Genomic DNA, 11,385 nt, shown 5'->3' with positions numbered 1-11,385 from the left:
CTTGATTTCCTTTAAGATTGATTATTCTTAGAGAATAGGCTCTAGCTTTCTGGTTCAACATCTGAGCAGATGAATTTACAGTTTCTTTATAAGCAGATTTCTGTTTGCCCTGTCACAGCCTAACTCACTTCCAGATGGCTGACTAGAAAGTTTCAACTCCAAATTCGTAAGACAAAACCTCCTCATCCAGTAACACATTTGGCTCATAAATCCAATAAACTAAAAATTTTTTTCTCCTTGACTGAACAACCCAAAGGAACATTTTGTTTACCCAGGGCCAACCACTTTTCTGAGTGAACCATGTTTAAGTGAGGAAATACCTGCTTGGAATAACTTTTTCTCATCCTGTGCCCATTTTACCTCCTTTCAAGTCAATGTGCACACAGATAAGTTGATTTTTCAAACATTCATTTTCTAACTTTATACAATTTTGCAAACTTTAACATTTTTATTTTGATGTAATTATAGGTTTTTCCTGTGGTCATGTATGGATGTGAGAGTTGGACTGTGAAGAAGGCTGAGCGCCGAAGAATTGATGCTTTTAAACTGTGGTGTTGGAGAAGATTCTTGAGAGTCCCTTGGACTGCAAGGAGATGCAACCAGTCCATTCTGAAGGAGATCAGCCCTGGGATTTCTTTGGAAGGAATGATGCTAAAGCTGAAACTCCAGTACTTTGGCCACCTCATGCGAAGAGTTGACTCATTGGAAGACTCTGATGCTGGGAGGGATTGGGGGCAAGAGGAGAAGGGGATGACAGAGGATGAGATGGCTGGATGGCATCACTGACTCGATGGACGTGAGTCTGAGTGAACTCCGGGAGTTGGTGATGGACAGGGAGGCCTGGCATGCAGCAATTCATGGGGTCGCAAAGAGTCGGACACAACTGAGCAACTGAGCTGATCTGATAGACTTATAAGAAGTTGTGAATATAGAACAGAGGGGTTCAATATACCTTTCACTCAACCTTCCTTAGGTAACTATAGTAAAGACTCGAAGCCAGAAAATTGACATTGCTACAATGTTTGTGTGTTTTAGTTCATGCCATTTTAGCACATGCATACACAGATTCATGCAACTACCACAGAAATCAAGACACAGAACCATTCCATGACCACTAAAGGCTCTCTTGTGTGACACTTTTATAGTCATACCCATCCCCTCCTCCTGATTTTCTAACTTTTGATTTTGAAATAATGATAGACTCATAAGTTGCAAAAAGAGTGCCAAGAGGTCACTAATACCCATCACCCTGATTCCCGCCCCACCCCATGGTGACATCTTATACAATTATAACATATTATGAAAACCAGACTCATTATAATTAATTAGACTGTAGATGTCGCTCAGATTTCAGTAGTAAAAAATTAAATTATATAACAGTACAATGAATGTCTCATACCCAAGGCTTCCAATTCAAGTGTCTGCCTGCAGTTCAAGTCACTCGGGTGAGGCTCCATCCCACTCAAGCAGCCACAGCTCCCATTGCTTGTTAAGCAACACATCTTTTTCTGTGAGCTGACTGTGCCCCCTTGGGGGGGGCATATTCATCACTATCTTTGGGCCTCTGCTGCAGCAATTTTCCTCTCACTCTCTCCTTTCCAGATTGTCCCCCTTCATCTAAACCTGGCTCATATCTTTCCTTTTCTAGAAAACTGTCCTGAACTATTCCAGTCCTCTTTGAGTTTTCCTTATTCTGAGCTCAGTATGACTGAAATTACTTTCAGCATAGTTAGCATAATTTAGCATGTGAGTTTTTTTTTTTTTTTTTTACCATCTTGCATTATTTTTAAACAATTTGTTAAAAGGCACATGTCATAAAATCTACAATATTAGCAATTTTAGGCGCACAGTTCTGTATTCTTAAGTGCATTCCTATTGTTCTGCAACCATCACCACTGTCTAGTTTCAGAACTTTTACATCATCTCAGACTGAAACTCTGTACCCTCATTCCACGCCCCTAGCCCTTGGTAGCCATTATTTTACTTCCTGTCTCTATGAATTTAGCTAGTCTAAGTAGCTCAAATAAGTGGAATCAGACATTTGTCCTTGTGTTGCATTATTTTAAAAAATATTTCAAGATTTTTGCTAGATTGGAAACTCTTCAAGGATCCAGTATCCTGCTTAAATAAGAAACAGGTAGGTAGATAGGTCGATGATAGATAGATAGATAGATATTCTCTCAGTATGCAGCATAATTGTGGGTGGTTAACAGATGTAGATTTTTCTCACCTTGTCAGGAAACCAAACCTTTCATTTTGTTTTTTTTTTTCCCCCCAAAACAGGAATATCTTATAAGACATCTCCCAGACCTTTTATTTTGGCTTTCACAACTTTGGGTTAAAAACTTGTTCTGGGGTTGGCCCTGAATGTGGCTAAACTCAATGGGTTTTGGCTGTGCCCACTGTGATAGGGTGCATGTGCTGCAAAAGTCACTTTCCTTTTGGCCCATCTTCGGAGGTAAATGTTGAGCTTATTGAGGGCAGAAACAATATTTGAAGTTTCTTTGACGCACCCATGGCAGTGTCAAAAAGGCAGTTAAATAATGTTGTCAGGATGGGCAGGGCGTGAGGGCTGTGGGAAGGTGTAACGTGGTTGCCAAGGAATCTAGTTTGATAACCAAATGAAGACGAAGAGCTTGGCACCAGCTTGTAGGGAAAACCAAAGCCCGCAGGGCAAAATACTTCAGCTCTTGGTTTCTTCACTGGGGAAGAATGAATAATATTAGTAGCCAACATGAATTGAGTACTTAAATACATGCCAGGCATTACTCTAGGTACTTGACACGTATAAACACTCTCTATCCTCCCAACCATCTAAAGAGGCAGGTACTATTATTATTAATTTCATTTTCAGTTGAAGAAATTGAGGCATAGAGGGTTTAGCAATTTACCCAAGTTAGTAAGAAGAGTCAGGGTTTGAATTCAGATGATCAGACTCCAGAGCTCACACTGCTGGAGTCACGTGCGGAATCGAAGAATACCAGGGTCTTAAGGGACAGAAGCGCTTCTGGCTGGTGAGCTGAGGTGGTTAGAGCTCCAGGCCAGGGGAGGGCACTTTGTGGCTCAATTAGCTTTACTCCCTTCCAAGGCCCATCCCTGGCTGGAAAATGGCTGCCTTTGGTCACAAGGAGTAAGAGACTAAAAGACTGAGTGCAGCCTCACTTCTACTGGTAAAACAACTCCAAGTCCAGTATCCCACATCTCCTAGATTGACAGGTGAATTTTTTTACCACTGAGCCACCAGGGAAGCCCCTATAAGCGCACATCCACCACAAATGGGTCATTGACGTGTTCATGTACTATGGATAGTATATTTTGATATTGAGGACCACTGTGAACCTCTTGGAAGCTAAGCCCAAACAAACTCTGGGTACCGTAGGATTGTTATTTAAGGGAGGGCCCAGGAAAGAGCTACTGTGTTTCTCAGGGCTCCCCCGCCCCCACCCCAGGGAGCCCATTTATTTCACTAGTAGGAAATGAATAATGTTCAGCAGTTTCCTTACCTAGTTGTGGAATTAAAGTGTAGTCCCTTGTGCACCTGACCCACTTGATGTACCAAGAAATGATCCCTCTCCCCAAAAGCGGCTGACTGAATTTTAGAACACTGTATATCCTGCATGAATACTTCTTATTGCAAAACTTCACTGAGCCCTTGAAGCAACAGAGTAAGCAGCTTTGGCTCAGGTGAAAAGAAAGCCTCAAATGAAACAATGAAAATGCATCAGTGAGCTGAGGGGAAGGCCCAGTGGAGCCCTGTGTTCTGAAATGGGAGCAGGGAATGTGTTCCAGGGGAGAAAGGCCAGGCATAGGTGAAAATTTGCAAAAAGTCTGCAGGTAAGGATATTCATGGCATATTTGGGGGACACTCATGTGACCAGCATGGTTGAAATAGATGGTTCCTATGGGGAGCAGCAATAGACAGGGCTAGAAACGTTAAATACTCTTAGGGAAGACAGGCAGGCAGAAGGATTTAGATTTGAAATAGACAGAAATAATGTGTTGGAGGTAGGAGGGAGGTTCAATATGTATATCTAGGGCTAATTCATGTTGATGTATGGCAGAAACCAACACACTGTTGTAAAGCAATTACCCTTCAATTAAAAAAATTAAAAAGAAATAATGTGTTGGGACTAGAAAGTTCAGGGTCAAAGACTTATCCTATGATGAGTGATTCCATCATGTTGCCTTTGTCAAAGGGGAACAGTCCTCCTGGCTCCCACCTCTTTTAAGTACAAGAGGTGGCAACAGTAGAATAAAGCAAGGACAACCACAAGGCTAATTGTGTTTCTCAGATTCCCTCCACCACACTGTATCAGATTCTTGTCAGTTGCCTGCTGTTGTACTTGAAGTTTCCCAAGATTAACATGACCCAGCAAATACATTAGGCAAACTCAGCCTTTATTCACAGTTACAGGCTTTTGCCTCAAATTCATTTTGATTCTCTTACCCAGGTGAGCTGAGCTGGACAGCAAATAAACCTCAGAGCCCTCTTACCCTCTTTTACAGTTTCAAACTTGAACCAGACCAAGAACTGGGCAACCAGTCTCTCAGTTCCTTTTCCTTGCTCCTCCCCTTGCTCTGTTTAGCTTTCCTGCACTGAATTTTCTACTAATGTAGGAGACAGTGGGCGGGAAAACTTACCTGGGAGAAAGCATGGAGCCCTTTAGTCTTGCCCTTCCAAAGCCCTGCTCCACTGGCATTCTTTCATTCCCTATATTCTGATCTTGATGTATATCAGAGAGCCACCCCTGAGATTACAGTGAGAGGTAATAAGACTATGTGGCCACTTGTCCAACACCCATACATCCAGTCCCTTTTCTGGTTAAGGCCATGGGTTTTACAGCAAGGCACATGACCAGCTGAGGGTACTACTGTCCTCTTCAAGGGGGATCAGAGTGTAGCTGGACCTCAAGACAGGAAGATGCATGGGCATCAGAAAGCTTCCAAACCCCTGCTAAGAGCATTGGGGACACATAAAAGGGGCACTTGATCCCACCTCCCGAGTCTTCCTTGAATACCTACCCCTTCAGTGTTGTCGGGGGAATGATCAGGATATCATTTTAACTAAATTGATCCCCAAAGCCAGGCTATACAGAAGGCTAAAACAAGTTTACTTTTTAATCTCACCCTGTACCAAGCTACATTGTCCAGCTAAGCTTCTGGATAAGTTCTCAACAAATGTGACAGATGGCAGCAATAATATAGCCAGAGCAGCACAGCGCCTGCCAATGTAGGCAACGGCTGATTACAGCAGAAGAGTAAGCACCCCTCCCTTGTTCCCACAGGTTGTTGGAGAAATACAGAAGTTCCCCCCCCACCCACCGCCTCGCACAGTGTAGCTGTCTCTGCTCTATTCAACCCCAGTCCAAGGCACCTGAATCTCTTTTCCAGAGCTGCCAGCTGGGGAGTGTTCACTGGGGAAGGTCTGGTCCCCTCATATCAGGTGACTCCCCTCTAACAAGTTCACTGTGGAGAAGTCTTCTTCCCCTCATTAATTTTTTTTGATCATTTGCTGATGACATGGTAATGTAGAAACTTGGGAGTTATGGAAAAGAATGAAGAAACAGAAAAACATCCTCACGCATGATCCCCCTCATCCAGAAATAACCAATATTAACATAGTAGTGTATTTCTTTTCCAGAGTTTATTGCAGCAATTTTTCTTGACATGGTTGAAATCCTATCACTTCAAAATCATAGCTACTATTTTATCACTTGTTTCCTCCTTAAACAGCATGGTCATGGCTTTAAGAATTGTTGTTACCATGATTTTTTAAGTGCAGGAATCATCTTCTGTCTTACGTTTACATTGCTGTTTGTATAACTTGTAAGACACATAATTAAAGGCCAGGCCCTGCTAATGCCAGGCCCTTCCATGAAATTTAATGCTGCAAGATAAAGTAATAATAGCTGATGTCGTTTGGCGGCTTATTATTTGCAAAGTACTCTTCTAAAGGCTTCACATGTATTAACTCATTTAATCCTCATGCAGTTCTACAAGGCAGGGGTTATTATTATTGCCAGGTGACAGAAGCAGAACCTGGGAACCAGAAGACAGGAGTGAGTTGCTCAGAGGAACACAGGGGGTGAGTGTCAAAGCTGGGGTTTGAACCCAGGCATTGTGACTCTAGAGTCTGCACTCTCAGCGCTTGTAAACCAGCCAGTCCAGGAGCTCCCTGCAATCATGAAGGCAATTTACAATCTAATATGCAACATGCAGTAACATTTTCCAGTCAAGAGTAGTGTTCTTAGGATACAATACACATTCTGTCCTTGGTTTACACTCTAGACTCATAACACCATTTCCCAGCCATAAGTAACAGACCTCTCCCAAGGATGTGAAAAATCTTACAGGAAAAAGGATAGACAGCATAAGGACTTTTGCTTTTCTAAAACATTAGCCTGTATATGCCAACCATATAGCATCTACTACCTGTAAACTTAAAACTTATTTAGGCGAGCAATCTCCCATCAAGAGATGGATTGCGATGATATAGTAAAACAGGATAAGATAGACCATTTGTGTAGTGAGCCTCTCTTTCTTCAGAGTAGCATTTTAAACCCATCTTTCTCCCAAGCAGAGACAGATGGTCACACTTCCAAGGCCCAGAGTCTTCTTAGTTTTCTTTCTTTTCTCTCCTGCATCTTAAAAATCTTCCCATTTCCCCATCCAGGGAATCTGATATTCAGCCCTCTCCCTCCATTGTCCCTGCCTCCCCTTCACTGAAGAACTCCTGTGGGTGTGGGTTTTGGTCAGGGTCAAAGTCTCTATCCTCTCTTGAGAGCAGAGCTCCCCACATTAACCGTAGACTTGCCTAGCAAAATTCACCACCACGCACTCCCGCAAATCCTTATCCTCTGGGCATCTCTCTGTATTTCTCCAATCCTGGGAAGGTTCCAGAGAAATCTATGTACTGCTCTGCACTTGGCTCTCCTCTCCCTGCTGGGGCCCCCTCTTGCTTTGACTCAGCTTGGAAAATCGGTCTTCCAGAGCAGAAGTCCCCTCAAATGAATCCTGCCCCAGAGCTTTGGCTGCGAAGGAAGCATCTGCCTGGACCCTCACAGGGCAAGGAAGAATGGACTTTGCTCCTTCCTTACTACTCTCCGCTTGAGGCCTGCCTTTCTGGCCCGTATCCATCCTTACGCTTGCCATGGAAGACTCACCCTGCAAGAGAGTCTGAACCCCATCTTTGGCTCTGAATGAGGTCCAAGCTTGGACTGTCAGAGGCCGAGAAGGAGACAAGACGCTTTGGTCTTTTCTATCCCTCTTCGTACACCCGCTTTTCTCCCCTACATTCAACCCATCTTTAGCAAAGGAAACCTCCTCCAGTGAGCCATGGCCCGATGCCACATCTGAGCACGGGCTGCCAGCCTGAGCACTCTGATAAGAAGTAACCAGTGACATTTTATCTTTCTCCTCCTTTCGATCCCTGCTTTGAAGCCCAGTGTTGACTCCATCATCAGCAACTGCTGAAGCCCCAGCAGGAGCTGTGGGTAACGGAGCTGTGGGTAATGGACCTGGGTCCGTATAAGATGCCCAAGCCTGTACCGTAAGAGGCCAGGGGCTACACATGATCTTCTTCTTTTTATTTCTCCCTTTATGGCTGTTTTCCTTCTCTACTTTTATCTCCTGGTTGTCCACCAGAGAGTTCCACTCAGCAGAGGACTGAGTTGCACTTGCTGCTGGCAACAGGGCACCAGCCGGTGCCATCCGAGACTGACTGAGAATGGATGCCTTTTTACCCTCACCATTCTCCCTTTGCTCCCAGGTTTCACCCTCCACACTGACATCCCCTAACAGAGGCCCCAGGACAGGAGCGTGACCCAGAACTGGGGCTGCCGAAGATGCTCGAGTCCGCAGCGTCAGAGGACAAGGAAGATACACCATCTTTCTTTCCTTCCTATTCCTCCTTTTACGGCTGTTCTTCTTCCCTATGCGTCCCCTGATGTTAGCCCTCTGCCATATAGCTTGATCGGGAGCTGCCTGTGGTTGTGGGGCCTCAGCTTCCATATCCTGACACAGACTGAGGTTGGACATTTTTTCCACCTCATCACCCTCTCTTGGACCCATGCTTTCCTGCCCCACATTTCCCCCACTACTTGCATCAAGATTAGCATCTTCGAGTACGGTTTGAATGGCAGGCGGGGCTCCTGTGTGCGCGGCAGCTGAATCTGCGGCGTTTGCCTGGGTCGTCAGAGCCTCCATGTGAGCTAAGATGTCTTTTTCCACGTTTCTTTCCCCCTCCAGCTTTGCCTTGCTTTTGTTTCTGGATCAATGAAAATGTTGATCTGGAACAGAGAGAAAAGAAGTCATCCAAGAGGGAAATGAGATTTACAATCAAGGCTAGCAAAATGGCCCTTCTGGAAGGAGAGTATCAAGCATCAGGTCTGGGGGACTTAAATCAACCATACCTGAAACCATTTAGAAGCAGAGCTGGTTATGGAGGTGGTGAACAAAATAAGGATGTCAGACACCTCGTTGGCAGCTAGCTCACTGATCGGTGCTATTCCACTACAACCTCCTACAAAGGGCTCACTCCTGCTATCTATGGGCGACCCTGGACACCCTCAAAATCCTGATGGCTGGGATTTTCAACCTTCATCAGTCATCACTGTCTTCTTTGAAAGTAGAGGAAAACACTGGAAAGACATAAACAACAACATAAAAATATTTCCATTTGCATCTAAGGGGAATAGAGACATTGGTTAATGGTCAGGTATAGATCTTAGCATTGTTACCTTTTGATGCTTCAGATAGTCTTAGGAGACCAAAATTGTAGCAGAGAAAGCTGGAGTTGAGCCTATAAAGTCAGAGAAAGAAAGCATTATCAAAATGAGCCTGACTAGATTCCCCTGGGTATGACTTTGAGCAGACTCTTACCTGGCTGTCCCAGAAATGATCTGTTGCAGTTTCCCACACAGAAGAATTGGTGTACGCACCAAGGACCCAGGGCGTCTACATAATCCAGTGATGCTCGTTTGATAAAGAAGAGATTCTGGTTTGATATAAAACAACAAAATTCTGTAAAGAAAGTATCCTTAAGTTAAAAAAAAATACATTTTTTTAAAAAAGAAGAGACTCTGTTCAGTTCAGTATGATACTAGCCTTTAGTTCTCCCTCACGGGTTTCGAATTCTTCGCCAAGTTGAAAATCCAGGTCTGGGTCTTGCGCTAGCCCATATAATCCATTCATCACGTATTATAGGTGAGCATAGCTGTAGAGCCAGTTGCTAGTTCTCAAAGAAGTCCTGCTGCAAATTCCAGTCCCTTTTCAACCCTTCTATTGTACTATATATATGTACAAGATAATCTTGGAATGGGCTCACTAGTTACATAATATCCTTTCTATCTGAGCAAATACTTTTAGTTGAACTTTTGATCAAAAAGGAGAAAAGAAGAATAAATCAAGTAGGAATCAAACTCCCTTTCTCTAGTTATGACTGACACAGAGAACTCAGTGAGGCCCCTTTGTTTTACTTTGATAAGAAAGTGTTACCACACAACGGAGGAAAGCAAAGCCTGGCATTGACCTACTGGGCTTAGAAATGGAAAACTTGTTTTAGTTTTTTCTCTTGAATGTGTTTCTATCTAGAACGAGCATTGTGGCAGTATCCGTGTGACTGTGATATCCCTGATGGGGCTGGGGAAGGGCTTACTGAACCTTCTCTCGGGTGCCACAAAAGGCCTAGAACTCTTCTTGTACAATATTCTCAGCCAGTCCTCACTGAAGTTCTCCCAATGTAAGATTGTGGAAAGAGGAATCACACAAGAAAAACTACATACACTGATTATCTAGCATGGTTTCCACTTTTTAAACATCTTTCCTGATGCAATGGTTGCATGTTTCACTGGTCGGTACATAGGGTAAAGTAGTCACCGTGCTAAAGCTAGCCTACCTCATGACAAAGGCAGAGGTTATCACTAGATAAAAGCCAGATGGCTGGCTGCCAAGAGGCCACAATAGGTAAAATTTACCTTGTTCAACACGGTTGAGTCCAAGGTTGGGTCCCCCTACTGAGAGAGGGTCTGTAGTCCAGGGGCAGATGTACATTAACCAAGCACACAGAGTCAGGTCTCTGTTTTCTCTATCCACAGCTGCATCCATGTTCCTAACCATATGTGTATCTATGTGAAATACTCTGTCCCCTGGACACCACTTGGAGGATGGCTGCCTGCTTTGGGCTCAGTAGATTTCCCTCCAGTCTGTTGACCCTTTTGCTCATATAGATTTATTCATTCATTCAACAAATATTTACTGAAACTGCCATGTGCCCAGCATGAGGCTGGGTGCAGGGGCATATATACTTGAGTTTCAGGTTACTTATTTACAGTCATTTTCCATTTTGGTCTCTTGGGGGTGACTGCCTAGATTGGAGTTCTGCGTGTTTCCAACCTCAAGTCACACACATACAGACATTTTATTGGTTGACTCTCAGAGATAGATAATGGCATTCCTTCTATGAAGATTCTGTTAGCTTAATTATCAGAAGCCCACCTATTTATTTACTCTTTCTCCAGGTTATTGGGGCGTCCCTGATAGCTCAGTTGGTAAAGAATCCACCTGCAATGCAGGAGACCCCAGTTTGATTCCTGGGTTGGGAAGATCTATTGGAGAAGGGATAGGCTACCCACTCCAATACACTTGGATTTCCCTTGTGGCTCAACTGGTAAAGAATCTGCCTGCAATGTGGGAGACCCAGATTCAATCCCTGGGTTGGGAAGATCCCCTGGAGAAGGGAAAGACTACCCACTCCAGTATTCTGGCCTGGAGAATTCCATGGACTATATAGTCCATGAGGTTGCAAAGTGTTGGACACGACTGAGTGACTTTCACTTTCCAGGTTATTGAGTTCTCCACACTCTTAGCTCACCCTCCCCTCAGTGGCATAACCTCTCTGGCTTTTGGATAGGAAGCAAGTAACTCCTGATTCCAGTATCATCCTTCTGCTTTATATGAAAAATGTAGGTTCCTTTCCAACTTTTCAGTTATGGGGTAACCACTGTTTGATGCCTATTTATTTGCATGCTATGTGAAAATCCAATTTACATATGTTGTGTTACAGGAGCTGTCTGGTGTCCCTCCTTTGGTAGGCAGGAACCTATCATTTTAGGCCTAACAGGCAGGGTCCTATGAGACGTGATGATTTGAAATCATGTCCTAAGGGGACTGACCCCCAGGAAAAACAGCCTATATCATTCGGGATTCTTTCACTGCAAGTGACAAAAAAAAAAAAAAAAAGACCCAAACTTGCTTAAGCCAAACAGGTGATTTATAGCTTACCATAAGCTTAATAAGTTCAGGTATAGAGCCAACTTCATACATGGCTTAGTTCACAGGCGGATTACTTCACCAAGACCATCAGAGATACTTCCTCTGGGTTGGTTT

At 43.9% G+C, this 11,385-nt stretch overlaps 1 long non-coding RNA gene across 1 annotated transcript; it reads right to left on the bottom strand.

The window, feature by feature from the left end:
• Window positions 1-5,493: 5,493 nt before the first annotated feature.
• LOC139181234 (uncharacterized) lies at window positions 5,494-9,253 on the bottom strand. Its single transcript, XR_011565267.1, has 5 exons — window positions 9,106-9,253; window positions 8,881-9,021; window positions 8,739-8,800; window positions 8,412-8,639; window positions 5,494-8,288 (listed from the first exon to the last, which is right to left on the bottom strand). It is a non-coding gene; the product is annotated as an uncharacterized lncRNA (long non-coding RNA).
• Between the last annotated feature and the right edge of the window lie 2,132 nt (window positions 9,254-11,385).

Source organism: Bos indicus, chromosome X (genome assembly GCF_029378745.1).
Source record: "Bos indicus isolate NIAB-ARS_2022 breed Sahiwal x Tharparkar chromosome X, NIAB-ARS_B.indTharparkar_mat_pri_1.0, whole genome shotgun sequence".
In the NCBI taxonomy this organism is placed as follows: Eukaryota; Metazoa; Chordata; class Mammalia; order Artiodactyla; family Bovidae; genus Bos; species Bos indicus.
This window is presented reverse-complemented; position numbering and strand designations above follow the sequence as displayed.